The sequence below is a fragment of the Danio aesculapii genome, chromosome 2 (genome assembly GCF_903798145.1).
Source record: "Danio aesculapii chromosome 2, fDanAes4.1, whole genome shotgun sequence".
Classification (NCBI taxonomy): Eukaryota; Metazoa; Chordata; class Actinopteri; order Cypriniformes; family Danionidae; genus Danio; species Danio aesculapii.
Window position 1 is genome coordinate 48751311 of NC_079436.1, and position 7192 is coordinate 48758502.

The window sequence follows — 7192 nt, forward strand, 5'->3', positions numbered from 1 at the left end:
GTGGTCAAACACAGAATTTCAATATAAGTAAGATCAGTTTTGTATATTTTTGTAGTGTACTGTATTATTGATATGCAATAGATCTGCTAAAGTATTTTTTTTTTGTATATATATTTAGTTAAAAAATACAAATGCCCATGCTAGTTCTGGTACATTTAATAATATTACATAAGAGTTCTAAGATTTGAAAACTTTTGTTAGAATCAGAAAATAAGATAAGATTGTTTTAGCTGTTTTTACTAGTAATTCATTGCCTTTTAGACTTTAGGACTGCTGACACCTAATAAAAAAAAATGGCAAAACATGGTATGGTTTAGTTTTTTAACTGCACTTGAATACTCTTAGGGTGCTTTTACACCTAGGCTTTTGTTTCAGAACCGGTCTCGTTTGCCCCGTTAGCACAGTTCGTTTGACATATGTGAATCCAGCAATCGCGGATCCGCGCCAAAACAATCGCTCTGAGATCACTTGAATAAGGTGGTCTCGGCTCGATTGAATCGAACTCTGGAGCAGATCGATTGTAGTGAGAAAGCAATACGATTCGAGCCTGGTTATATCACAGTGTTTTATGGATATGTAATAGGCATATGGCTATATGAAGAAAGAATTATGTGCAGGGCGGGAGGTCATTCCAGACATCTCAAGTCTCCCGGAAGTTTCGGGAGTCTCCCGCAAATGCACAGAGACTCCTGGATGCCCGCAAACGAGTGTTAATCTCCAGGAAATTGCACGTCTTCCTCCCGGTCCTCAAATACGTTGCACACCCTTCTCACCCCCCCCACTGCATCTTTCCTTGCTCTTCAGACACGTCGCGCGCACCTTATCAAACACAATCAAACCACCACCCCCCTAAAAGCTGAGCGGGACTCTGCAAAATAAACCCTGAAACTCTGACCAATGTGAGGAGAGTTTACTCACACGTGACTTGTTTTAGCTCTTTTGGTCCATTTAGAAACTTTGCTGTGTGAAAGTGAACCACACCAAGAGCAAAGAGCAACATTTTAACAATTGTAATCCCTGTTTCGGAACAAATTAATCGATTCACAGGTGTGAAAGCACCCTTAATGTTACAGATTTAGTTCCTTGGTGTATCGAAAATTGTATCGAGTATTGATATTTTCCGTAGTATCGTATCAAAGTTGGAAGTTCCAGTATCGTGACAACACTACTACTACTGTTGCTAAACCTGATGAATGCGAGGACTCCGGTTGGGATACTGTTTCCCAGACTGCAATATGCTACACATGACCATTGACGTGCGGTGAGGTTTGTTACTGGTGAGGAACTGACACTTTCAAAGTCAAAAGTCGGATTTACAAACATATACACCTGATTTATTTGCCAACTACTGATTGTGTTTCATACATCATATCAGCATTCTTTCTATACACATGGCAGGTACATATTGGGTCAAGGAAGAATGTAAAATGTATAGCGATTAAATATGCCTCCCTAAAAACACCCAGCTGTATGCTAGTACAGGCAACTATAACAGCAACCCTCTCTCTCTCTCATTTACACACACAGGATTTGCACACTGGTCTTACCTTTACAGTAACGGTACTTGTAAATGAAGTCTTGACATGACTTGAATTACCTTTAAATGATGGCGTTATCTTCTATCTCATCCTTTGAAGCCAGCCCTTTACCTCCGGCATTGATTGGCCATTATTTATTTACGTTTTGATTGAAAGTCCAATTTTGAGAAATTTTTGAGCTAATATGATATATATTTGCAGTCAGTCAGAGCAAAACAGACTCCTATTGAACTTTCCTGCGTAGAAGAAGAGCAACCACTGAACAAGAATTAACATGAGCTCAGGTGCACCCTCACTGTAATCCCGAATAAGTTGACAAAACTCAAAAAATTTGAGGTAATCAGTTACGTCAAATTTTTTAAGTTATGAAATTTTCTATTTTAAGTAAACAGAAACATCAAGTTTTGAGTTTGTTGTACTCATGCAAGACACTTCTCCTAACTTAAAATACCCAAGTTACTCAGCTCATACATTTTAATAGCAATTAACTTAATTGTTTTAATTTCTCCAAACTTTAAATCCTCAAGTCACCTAGCTCATACATTTTAATAGTAATTAACCTAATTGTTTTAATTTCCTTCAACTTTAAATACTCAAGTCACCCAGCTCATACATTTTGATAGCATTTTTATTAAATTAACTTCATCTCAGTTTCACAAATGAAATTAGCCATAATTTTAATCTTTAAACCCTATAAATCTATCAAAATACATCTGTAATTTTAAACACACAGACAATATTTCCATTTTAGATATTTATTTTTAAAGAAAAAATGTCCAACAGTACAAATGTGCCTCCTGTGCAATTACAAATGTCATGAAACAATAAAAACAATTAGACATTAGGAGATTTAAAATAAACACTATTCTGAAATTAATAAGAATTTCCCAAAATGCAAATATATCAAACAAGAGCTTCAAGAAAAAAAACACTATAAGTTTGACAATTAAATAATAATAAGATTAATAAGAACTACGAAACTTAGTCTTAAAGCATTCGTTAATAAAGAATAAGTGCACATTCTGTGAAGTGACTCTTGTTTAGAAAAAAAGTCATTGGCACAGTAACTATCAAATGGTTTGTGTATATATATATATATATATATATATATATATATATATATATATATATATATATATATATATATATATATAAATATTCAGTCTTGGTTGAACTATGATTCTGTCATTTACTCTAACTTATTCCAAACCTGTTTGAGTTTCTTTTTTCTGTTGAACACTTAAAAGGTTATTTTTGACAAAAAAGCTGAAACCTGGAACCACTGATTTCCACAGTATTTGTTTTCCTATTAGAAAGTCAATGCCTCAAAATAACTTTAGTGTTCAACAAAAGCAAGAAATTCAAACAGGTTTGGAACAAGTGAAGAGTAAGTAAATGACAGAATTTTACGTTTTAGACAATCTATCTCTATATATATATATATATATATATATATATATATATATAATAAAATGCACCATTACCAATTAAAGGTACATTCATGTTTTGAAGTTACTACCCCAGTGACAGTCTTTATTGAGTACAAAAAAAGGCTCTACATCAACTCATTCTTTAAGGATTCTATGCTAATCGACTTTCTATTTTCTATCATCCATGCCAAGCAAAACTTTTTGTACAAGTTCAAAGTCCTTTACTATATATTATGTGAAGAGCTTACATTAATCCAAACAAGACAAAAAAGGTCTGGAAGTGTGCTGTGGGTGGTGTCCAATTCATTCTTCAGGACAGCAGAGACCCTCAGTGACTGCAGGGCCAATAAAGCATCTTCAGTCAGCACTTCAGGATTATTAATCTAAAATATAATTCAAGGATATTAATGTTAGGACAATATCAATATGACTGAGCCAATTTTACATGATTCATCAACAAGTCATGATTACAAATATGTTAAGTAAAAGTTGCTCCTCAACTTTCATCTTTTCAATAGAACATGCCTAATTGTGAAAAGAATGAATGAAGTCTTACCAGGATGGTCCTAAAGAATCCCCAGTCACGCTCACGCAGCAAGACCAAAAGACCTCTGATAACAGTAGTCCATCATGAACTGACATCATGCAGTTCCTGCAAAGACAAAAATTAAGAAAAAAAAAATCTAAATAAAATATATATTCATATTTTAATTAATACTTTAATACATGACCCTAAACATACCTGCTCATCATAAACCTTCAAAAGATTAGCCAGGGTATCTGCTGTCTTGTCAGTTTTGGATGCTGTTTGCCTTAAAATTGTCATCAAATGAAATTGGTGGTGGTGCGGTTGTCCAAAGAATTTGTGGGGAAAATTCTCATTTGTAACATGTTGGTACTCTGCAGCTAAAAAAACAAGAGAAAATTTCATAAAACAAACCCACACTACAAAATATATAATGCTAGAAAAATATATTAATATTATCATTATGTTTCATTTACTTATTTATTTTTTTACCTCAGATGAAAATCAGGTGTTGATCAGATCAGATGTTGATATCAGGATCTTCATATTGTAAACTGAACTCAAGGTCTAGCTGAAGTTTCACTTTCCTTGCTGCAAAAAATCATTGCAAATACACTGTAATATTTATTTTAACTGGATATGCCAGGCATAGTAGTACAAAATGAATATTTTACCCACCTTTTACATGCCTCCATATAAGAATCTTTCTGTAGTCAGCAACAACCGACCTTCAATTCTGTATGTACACAAAGTCACAGTGTCATTGAATAGGACGACAAATAAATTTAAGGCCTGTTTTTAAAAGCTAGAAATAACAAAACTTACCTTATTGTCTAATGATGTAAAAATATATAGCCTAAAAATATATATATTTAAGATATAAATATATTTTAAGCTGCAAAATTTGCACATCAGAAAAACTATTTCTTGTTTACCACGTCTGGATGATTAGAATATTTGTTTTGTTATTATTTTATTTAATATTTTATTTAATAATTTTAATTACTTTGTATTACGGTGTTATAGATAGGCATACTTTGTTTTTAGGCTACATATATTCTCTCCAGAGTAAATATTTTTAAAAAATAGATTGGAAAAAAAAACGTTTACCATATCTTTAACATATGTTTGACTAAAATGACATTTAAAATCATTTAACTGATCGCATTGATCAGGTAATCATTGATATGCAGAGATGTCTTCTCGATCGCAGGGAAATAATCAGTGCTGATCAGTACTGGTGATTGAGGTAAAGTTAGTTTTATATTTACACATTCAGACTTTCTCCTTAATAATATAATATAATTTCAGAAAAGTAGTTTTTGTATATTCTAAATAGTAAAATCATATTAGCAGCCAATGACTTTCAAAGTACAACATTGTTCAGTCAAAAAAATTGTGCATTAAGTGTAACGTTAATGTTGTTTTCATGTCATACTTGTATATGATTTCAGACCGAATACACAAAGTACCATGGTAAACGACATATGGAGAGAGTCACAAGTTGTTACTGGACGAATGTATGAATATAAAACCAACTTTACCTCAATGTGCTAGTGTGAGATGAAGCTTTGCTCTGTACCTGCTCAGGTGAGGAGCACAGCTTAAATGTTCTCCGTTAGGCTCTCGTGTATGGATCAGCATGCAACAAGCTGTGTGTGACAGACAGCTACGTTTTGAGGTAGTTTTTGCCCGTCATCAGAAAATACCATTCAGTATTTAGGCGGAGATTATTTGAGTTATGATTATGCACCTTTCGTTTCCGTAGTGCCTACAGATCGCGAAGATAATACCACAGTTACAGTCCGGACAGAGTTCAGCGCAGTGCCATGACGTGCGGTTGTGTGAGCGCGCGTCACCATGACAACCTAAACGCATGCTCGCGCCAAGATTTAAAAATATGTTAAACATTGAATCTGCCGATTTCAAATGTTTTTGTCCTTATAACACTGTTAAAATTCATAGTTAACACATTACAACTAACGCTAACGTTGCACTGATTCAAATTTTTTTTAAACAGTAATGTTAACGTTAGTTAGCAACAAGTGGGGCTAAACACGTTTTATGTAATGCACGACATGTAAACGCATTCAGACAAACTCTACATTACATTGAACTGTTACTGTGATTATATTGATTAAAACATAAATTTAATATTTCTTGGATTTGTAAATAGTTTACTTACTGTAGTGTGAAGCGAGGCCGATCCGCCATCTTGAAAAAACGAATGAAGCACGAGAACGTACGTGAACCTGGATGACGTCACACGCAAAATCACTGGGCTGAAAGATTTTGAGTTAATGAAACTTTAAAGAGACATTTTGTATAAATTAAACACAGCAAAATCGTTCACCTTACTTGAAAGATTTAATTTTTACAAACTCAAAAATAAGAAAAAGTTCTAAATACTCATCTAGGTTAATTAAGATTAACGAATTTTAATGATTTAAGTTAATACAACTCAGTTCAATTAATTAGTTACAGCATTAGGGTTTACAGAATTGCGGCAGAGCTACTACCTTCCTCACCTCATGTCTTTTCAGTGCAGCTCCATGTCAGATTTTAACACTAGATAAGTGATAGACACACGTGAAATACATTACATATTATATAGAAAGTGAGGACATATAATAAAAATGTCTACAATGTATAAAAACATTTTAATAAAGCCAGGGCTGCCACCTTTTGGCTTTAGCTTGGAGTGAGCATTTAACCCACGCCCCCACAACAAAGCCACACACTGTTTATTTATAAATATATAAAATGACAAATATATTATTTTAATAAATACTTTTAAAAATATTTTTTACAAATTAGAGTCTCATTACTATTATACAATTATTCTATTAGAAATAAATAAATGAAAGGAATCAATTCTAAATGTAACTGGAAAGCAATGTAAAGATACAACTGAAGTGATATGCTAAGATCATTTAAGAAATCTTTTGCGTAAATATATTAATTTCAGGACAGCATGGTGGCTCAGGTTAGCACTGTTGCCAGAAGGTCACTGATTCTAGTGACGTGCTATAGGGGAATTGATTAACTTATTGGTTGTAGTGCATCAGTGTGTGAATGAGAGTGTATGGGTGTTTCCCAGTACTGGGTTGCGACTGAAAGGGCATCCACTGCGTAAAACATATTCTGGAACAGATGGGAGTTCATTCTGCTGTGGTGACGTCTGAAATAGAGACTAAGCTGAAGAAAAATGAATAAATGAATATTAATTTCATTAGAATGAAATTCTACAGATTGTATAGAACACAAAAAGTATGTTTTATAGAATTATCTGTTGTGTGTTGTCTTAGACCTGACTTATGTTATGGCCAAGAATTAGGTTTATTAAGTCTAAACTCCCTGACTTCATCCCTCTTTTCTGCTTCATACAAAAAAAAACTATTAGGAGATATGCAAGTCAAAATAAGATCATCATCATCATTACTTAAACTTTAATTTTGTTGATTTCCAAAACTCACTGCCCACTGACATCTGTACATTGAAGGCTGTTACCCCTGCCATAAAATGACGCCTCTGAAATGTGCATCTATTACCTTAAATTGATATTTTTTCAATAGCATCATCATGACATTAATGAGAGTAAACCATTCCCTTACAGAAGATTACGGATTTGATTTTACATTTATTTGTAAACGTAGTGCATTTTAAAATGCATCTCACTTATTGTTCTTGCTTTATTC

At 33.3% G+C, this 7192-nt stretch overlaps 1 long non-coding RNA gene across 2 annotated transcripts; it reads right to left on the minus strand.

Annotated features, from left to right (window-relative positions):
- Positions 1–2939: 2939 nt before the first annotated feature.
- Positions 2940–5952, minus strand: LOC130237210 (uncharacterized). Of its 2 annotated transcripts, XR_008838529.1 has the most exons (7): positions 5680–5952; positions 5077–5146; positions 4173–4230; positions 3987–4085; positions 3711–3874; positions 3525–3620; positions 2940–3351 (listed from the first exon to the last, which is right to left on the minus strand). It is a non-coding gene; the product is annotated as an uncharacterized LOC130237210 (long non-coding RNA). The 2 variants fall into 2 exon arrangements; XR_008838528.1 differs by lacking the exon at positions 5077–5146 and having other exon boundaries at positions 5680–5949.
- Positions 5953–7192: the final 1240 nt, after the last annotated feature.